The sequence below is a fragment of the Artibeus jamaicensis genome, unplaced genomic scaffold (assembly GCF_021234435.1).
Source record: "Artibeus jamaicensis isolate MK-2021 breed Jamaican fruit bat unplaced genomic scaffold, CSHL_Jam_final scaffold_1019, whole genome shotgun sequence".
NCBI classification, from domain to species: domain Eukaryota; kingdom Metazoa; phylum Chordata; class Mammalia; order Chiroptera; family Phyllostomidae; genus Artibeus; species Artibeus jamaicensis.
In genome coordinates this window covers 2,678,358-2,686,582 of record NW_026522025.1, presented here as the reverse complement: position 1 = coordinate 2,686,582, position 8,225 = coordinate 2,678,358, and positions in this window count along the sequence as shown.

Below are 8,225 nucleotides of genomic sequence, written 5' to 3'. Positions count from 1 at the left end.
TTTATATGAATTATTTTTTTAAAAAACTGACCTTTTGCACCCTGGCTGGTGTAGCTCAGTGGATTGAGCGCGGGCCTGTGAAGCAAAGGATCGTGGTTCTATTCCCAGTCAGGGCACATGCCTGGGTTGCAGGCCAGTAACCAGTGGCACATGAGAGGCAACCACACATTGATGTTTCTCTCCCTCTCTCCTTCCCTTCCCCTCTCTCTGAAAATAAATAAATAAAATATTTAAAAAATTGACGTTTTGCAATATTGTCTATATGCAATAAGATGCACCCATTTAAAATGTATCAACCATTCATTGAATGTTGAAAAATGTATTCACTTGTTGACCACCACCACCACAATTAATATATAAAACATACTGCCATGACCCCGAAATATTCCCATGTGAACCTTTGCATGCTTAATTCTTTAGAATACTTCTCATTACATGATACATTTTTGTTAGTATGTTTATTCATTGTCTATCTCCTCACTCTTAGATTAGTTTTCTGAGAAACACAGTGCTTCTCTGTTGTGTTCATTGCTGTATCTGCAACTCTTATAGCAGTGCCTAGAATAGGCACACAGTAGGTGCTCAAACACTTTTTTTTAATTGAACGAATGAATGAATTTTTCTGGGAAATGACCCTTTCCAGAGATCAGGATTCTCAGAATAGCCAAGGCAAACACTTCCTGGTAGTCAGAGACCCAGAAAACCAAACACAAGTCACAACTTAATCTTTGTTGAATGCCTATTGTGTACAAGTGAATTTTTCTCTATACATTATTTTACTGAATCTGTGAACAGTTCTATCAGGAAGATACTAGTTTCTCTTTCACTGATGAAGAAACTGATTAGAGAGGTTGAGTGACTTGCCCAAGGTTACACAGCTTGTGTCAAAAGTGGTTTGGAGGCCAAGTAAAGCAAAATCTAGAAAAGCATTCATTGCATTTTGAAGTTAGGAGACCATTTGGTGACTCAGTGGAGCGGTGGAGGCAGGAGGCTGACGGCAGGAGGGTGAAGGGTGCAGGAGGACCTAGGAGATGAATGGAGTGTGTGGGAGCTACATTTTGGAGCATTCTGGTTGAGAGAGGAAATACAGTAGGTAATTTGGGGTGCAAAGGTGAAAGTTTGGACGCCATGGGGAATTTTGCAGAAAGGCAAAAGGGGGAGAGATTTGAGAGAAGCGAGGGAGACAGGGATCCACATCTCTTTCAACTTTACTACCTTGCTCTTGGTACAGTGCCTGACAGAGGGTAACTGACACGTAGAATATGTTCAATTAAAATTTGTGGAAAGAAGGAATGAGGGTGGGATGAAGGAAAGACTGTGAGAGTTAGACAGAAAGGAGCCAACTGACTGAAAAGAAATGAAGGGGATAAAAGAACACGTGCACTCGCAATGAGCTTGCGAGTGTGAGAATTGGAAGACGGGAGGCCACAGTCACGGGGAGGGGAGTTTGAATTTGAGATTTCAGAGGTGGAGTAGTCTCCGGTGAGCATAAAAGGTATCAAATTGACATTAAAGATTTCAAAATACATATAAGGTATATATTGTCACTATATAAAATATATTTGTGCACAAGAAAAAAAGAAATTAAAGAAAAATACAATGTCTGCCTTGTATGGGCAGAAGCCCAGTCATTGTTATTATAACAACAATGGTTTGTGCGACATCATTGTAACCTGGCAGCCAAGGAGAGTGGACTGGAATGTGCGTGTGTGAACAGTGATGACTTCATTGTACTAGTCAGTGGGGAGGTAGATGCCATTGAGTGAGCTTGTGTACTGTGTGGCTGTCCCATTCAAAATGACAGAGCTTGTAGAGCAATGAATCTGCATTAAATTTTGCATTAAGCTTGGACATTCTTCCATGAAAAATATTCAGATGATTTAGAAGGCTGCAGCTATGGGCAACTGGTGATTGGCAGCTTCATCATGACAGTATGCCTGCTCATGCATCATATCTCGTGTTGAGGTTTTGGCAAAACAGGAAATCACCCAGGTGACTCAGCCCTGCTACAGCCTAGATTTTGGCGCCCTACAACTTCTGGCTTTTCCCAAAAGTAAAATCACCTTTGAAAGCGAAGAGATTTTAGACAATTGATGAGATTCAGGAAAATACAATGGGACAGCTGATGGCAATTGGGAGAACTGCGTGAGGGCCCAAGCTGCCTACTTTGAAGGGGACTGAGGCGTCATTCTCCTATGTACAATGCTTCTTGTATCTTATATCTTCTTCAATAAATGTGTCTATTTTTCATATTACATGGTTGGATACCTTCTGGAAAGACCTCTTATACCAAAATGAAAATAGTAAATAATGGAACTTCAGGTAACTTTAATTTTTTCTTTATTTTTTACTTTACTTGCTTATAATGAGCTCGTGTTACTCTTAATTTTAAAAAACTGTCAATAATTAAGAAAGCCATTCTGTCTTTTCATGGACTTAAAATTTCCCGGTTGAACTCTAGTTTCTGCACCTAAACTGTATCTGATGCCTTAAGTAACCTTTTTAAAGCATGGCATTGCTCACTACGCATGATGCTTTACACACTTTCATCTTCACCTCAATTCTTCAAAGCAGTTACTATTTTCCCAGTCTACAGACATAACTGAGCTCAGAGAAGTTGAAAAATTTGTCTGAGGTCACACAGCTATTAAATGGCAAAGCTAGGGCCCAAATTGGTATGGCTCAGTGGGTTGGGGGTTGTCATGCAGACCAAAGGGACACTGGGTAAATTCCTGGACAGGGCACATGCCTGGGTTGTGGGCCAGATCCCTGTCTGGGGGCACGTGGGAGGCAGCCGGTTGATGTTTTCTTGCACATTGATGTTTCTCTCCCTCTCTTTCTCCCTTCCCTTCTCTCTAAGAATAAATACATATTTTAAAATTTGTTTAAAAAGGCAAAGCTAGGATTTGAACCCAGGACTGTATGAGGTTAAACTGGTTTTTCTTGCATTATTCCTGCTGCCCACCCCACTACTTCCCATGAGGCCCCTAAGTTAAAGGCCTCCTAGCTCACATTTTAAGTACTTAACTAACCTCCAGGAAGGTAAATCTTAAGATTCTTTAAATGTCAGAACTGAAAAGGCACTGAGAGTTTACCTAGCCCTAAAGGGCCTCCTTTTCCCCATTTACAGGTGAGAAAACTGAGGTCCAGAGGGAGGATATGATGTAACAGAGTCATTTAATGGGTTTGCAGGGTGTGATTCAGGCTCCTTTCTTTCTGCTGTTTTCCCATACTATTCTAGGGCATGGGGTAGCTCAGCAACCAGAGGGTATTTTAGAATCCAACCCTTTCATTGTACAGATGGGGAAACTGAGACCCAGAGAGGAAAGGTGGTTTCCCAAAGTCACATAGTGAGTCAGTGGCAGAGAAGTTTGTTGAACCCAGGTCTCTAATCTCCATAAAGAATACACTGACCACTGCTGCTAGCTTTCAAGTGTCATGTGGCCACCAGGTAATACTACCAGTAGCCTCAGGGGCAACATGTGATGTGAACCCTGGCTTGTGGGGTCTGCCACATTGTGGATGAGGCATGAGAAATTCACACAGACTACCGAGTCCCACAGAGGAAAAGAGACAGCATCACTTCTGTCAAGGGGAGAAAAAGCCACGGTCTCAGCCATGACAGGCCTTTATTTCTTTTTCTAGGCGCATTACATGATGGCCCTCATTTACTATTCACAGGTTTGATTTAGGTGGTTACCTTTTACAGAAAACAAAGGAGCCAATGCCGCTAATCACAGCACAGAAGAAAGATATTTGCAAATGCAAAGGGAAAAGTGGTTGAACCGGTTACACTCATCCTTGGAAGGTTTCGTATGGATTTTAGGAAGTTACTTTGCAGTAAATGTTTGGTGCCTTAATTCAGGGTGAGCGAGTTTTAGCAACAGCAAGTCCAAAAGCAGCCTAGGTACATTGCAGGCCTGATTCCCATGGGAGAACCTATCCATGGGCTTGAGTCCTATGCATCAGACCTTGCTTTCCACTGGGAGCTGGGCCCATGCCACACAGAATGGTCTCCTACAAACATGAGCTTTTGGATTCCCAGGACTTACATAGGTTACTAATTTTCATTGAAAATGGTAGACTGCCGAGGACCAGCCGCAGCAGGGTCCAGGGATTCCCCAAAATTTGCAAGGCATTGGCAATGGGTAACAGACAACAACATGCCTCAAAGGACAGTGAAGCTCTGTTCCGTTTATTGCAAGTACAAGCAGGTTTTTATATTTTCATTTTAGATAGTGATTAACATTTGCAGGTGTATAGCATGATCAGTTAAGCAGAAAAAATCAATACAAAGGTAACCAGGAAATATACGAAAGTTCCCATAGATTCAGTTATAATAAACAAAGATTATTTTGACCAAGAGAGCCATAAATCAGACAATTAGAAATAGCTGTATGTACAGAATTTGAATGTCTTATTGTGTATTAAAGGTCTTAGAATTTAACATGGGGCAAAAAGGATATGCTAGATTGAGGAGAGGTAATAGGAAATTTATTATAAGGCCTTTGTGATGTCTAACTTAGCTATCTATTTTTTCTGTCTAAAATGTTTCTCTGCGTACTATAAACTCTGACTCCCTAGTAACTATTTCTAACCAGCTTTTCTTATTTCTTTGCCTGTCTAATTGATATATATTCCTATTCAAGATAAAGGAGAGGCTATTACTCCAACAACTTTTACACATACAGGGACTATTTCATTAGAGGGAACTTTGTTCTCTGGTCAAGAAATTATTTTGTACAATTTCATTGGAATTATGTGAATCAATGAACCTGAAATACAGGTATCTAACAATCCCACCACCTTTTTTGATCACCCAAACAAACATGTAAGGAGAGATAAACAGGAAATCCAGCCACAGTTGCCTCTGCCTTGCAGATGCATCTCAACTGTCCCGACCATATCCCTGGACTGTGGGTAGGGGTCTATATAGTTTTCACTTGTCTTCTTGGAAGACCCTTTGTATCTGTGGGGATTTTTCCATCCTTTCAGGCAGTTCCATGGGGAATACTAATGTTTTCCCCTGAACTGTCCCTTCCTCTTGGGTGATTTTCACAGGAATAAGTAAGTACAGTACAATGTCTATATTCAGTAGCAAGAGTAAAATAATTAAAATAAAACAGCCAATTGTTAACCCATTTTTGGATGCCATGTTCCCCTCCTGGGAGACGAATTCCTTGAACTTGAGTCCTCCATGCCCGGACCTTGTCAGACAACATGGTTGGAAGAGGACATGGCAGTAGACAAAACGTTGGCACCTGAAAAGATAAGCTTTAGCTTATCTACAACCTACATTAAACTAAGCAGGAATGACGGTTTGATTGGAGAATCGTTGAATTAGTGATTTTAATTCAGTAGGGGAGGGCTAAGGGTGATGGCAGTGGCCATGGCAAACACACAAAATCAGGCAGAAAGAAACGAATTCAGATGTGGGGCTGAATGATACAGAAGTCACAAGGTATGTGTGTGAATTTTAATTCTGTCAGCTCTCAAACTTGACCATGAAAATTTGGCTACAGAGACCTACTGAGACAAAGGGCCTCTGTGCACAGTTGGCTCAGACCGACTGAGGACAGCCCAGCAGGGCTGAAAAAACAGCCTGCTGTTCAGGCCTCAGACTGACAGCAGTTGGGACCATCTGTGGGTCGTAGATACTTGGACATGCTGGGCCTGGAGAAGAATCACCCTGGACAGACGCCCAGACCAGAGAGGCCTGATCCAGCTGGCCTTTCCACATCTCAAGTACAAACTGAAGGCAAGGAACTCTCCAGAGGCTGCAGGGATGTAGGGGCAAGAAGGGCCATCATTAACATACAGAAAATAATAAATAAAGCTGGAGGGAAATATATCAACCTGTTGACAATGGTCATCTCTGGAGGTAGATTATGGGTGTTTTTATTGTTTATTTGCTTCCTTTGGGCTTTCTACATTTTCTATAATACATTGTTTTACTTTGAAAAATTAAGAAATGTAAAATAAAAAAAGCAGATACTTCATTCACCTGTCTCTCTCAGACTTGAATTCCTTGAGGGCTTGAGGGTGCTAGGAATTATGCCTTGTTAGTCTCCTGGCGTGTAGCACTCACACTAGCACAGCATAGCTGCTCTGTAAATATTTAAGTAATGGCTTGTATTCTCTTCTATTTCTTACACGAAGGCTCTTATTAGTGCCCACTTTGTAAACAAACTTGGTTATCTGCCTCCTAGATGCAGTTGATTAGACATGACAACCTACCAAATGAATGGAGGGTCGTCCCCCACCCACTAGAGGCACCCATTCAGTGGCAGCAAAAATAATTAATTTTATTATCTTAATTAATTTGGTTCTCATGCCAACCTATCGTTCAACAAACATTTATTGAGCACCTGTTATGCATGCAATGTTTATCTCTTTAAAGAGTGTAAAAATAATTCTTAATCACAGATTCAGAAAAGTGATTGACTGAAGTCACTTGCACAACTAGGTAGGAAGGCTCAAGAGTCTTACCCAGTGCTGTTCACCACCTCACAGCTCACTGATAAGCTTTTTACCAGTTAATAAATATTTGAGTGACTGTGTTCTATGTGGCAGACACCAGATAGACTGACAAGCAGAAACAAAAACAGTAAGTGGTCAGGTAAGCTGGTGGGCAGAGAAGGAAGCAGGGCCCACTGGTCTCATGAGAGGCGGCTGGATTTCCAGAGCAAACACACCGACCTCAGGGAGAAGTGAGCGCTCACAGCAGATCAGGGACAGTGGAGACAGAAAAACTTCAAAGCAACCCCACACTCTGCTATATATTACAGACTAATACAGAGCAGGAGTCTTCAAGAAATTTAATTTTTGTTTAGGATTTTCTATATAAGAGGTCAAGTACTTTCATAATATCTACAAAAAAATTTCCATTGACTGGGTGTAAAGGGTGAAGGGATTAAGCAAAAAAAAAAAGTTTTTTCCATTGAAGATGGTAGAGAAAATATTGGTACCTGAGAGATAAGCTTTATCTAGCAAGTTCTCGTTTGTAGTAAACAACTTGATGATGTCAAATAAATGCAACAAACGTGTTTTCATCTATACATGCAAGCATTTTCTAAAGGACCTATGTATCCTGTTCCAGGCTCAGGACTAGGTGTGGGGGGAAGGCACAACTTTTACCTTCAATGCTAAAAATATTTTTCTCTCTTTACCTTTGATGTTATATATATTTGTATACATATCTACAGATTCAGCTTCAGGCAGTCTTGAGCACTTACAATGTGCCTGACACTGTATTGCATGCAATTTCATTTAATTCTCCCAGAAACTCTATGAGTTAAGAAACCCCTTTCTATAGATGAAGAAACTGAGTCTCAGAGAGGTTAAAGATACTGCTGAAGCTGGTGGCAGGGGGCTGTCCCTAGCCCAGTCTTTTTTTTTTTTTTTTTTAAATATTTTATTATTTATTTATCTTTAGAGGGGAAGGGGGGGAAGGAGAGAGGGAGAGAAATCAATGTGTTCTTTTCTCCCCTGCGGGCGCTCTGCTGGGGGCCGCTCTCTGAGGGCCTAGCCCAGTCTTTTGATCTGAGCTATATCACAAGCCAGACGTGCTGGGAGGTGCAATGTAGAGACCAGTTCATTTGACAGAGGAATCATGGTTATGTGGGCTCCGTGGTTCTACAGGGTGCGGCAAAGATTTATAGCTATTTGAATGGCAAATAATACATTAGTTAGTAAATAACAATACAAGAATAAACTCTGTTTCACATACTCACAAATGTAAATCTATAGTATCTTTACTGATATAGTATCTTTACAGACTTGGGTGTGATTATGTACATTTATGAGCTAAATATGGCACCTCTCAAATGCCAGTTACTTTTTGGTGGATGGATCTCTGATTTCAGGGGACATGCAGTATTTGGCCAATTTGAGGGAAAGATTTAGCAGAGGAAAACAGTAACGTCCAACATTGGTTGGGATACTGCTCAACTGCTCTCAATTACATAATAAGAGCTCTCCATGAGCTGGCCCCTGTCCTCTAGCCTCTCCCCTCCCCTGTAAAACTGTATAGGACTGCTTGCATTTCCCTCGAAACACCTCGTGGTTTCATGCCTCTGGGCCTTTGCGTGTTCAAGTCGTTCTGTTTGAAACACCCACTCCTCACCTGTTCTGCCTTTTTAACCCTTACTTCCTCAGGCATGCCTTCTCTGAAGACTTCTCTGAAGTCTGCCCTGACTGGGGCGGGGCAGGGCAGTCAGTACGGC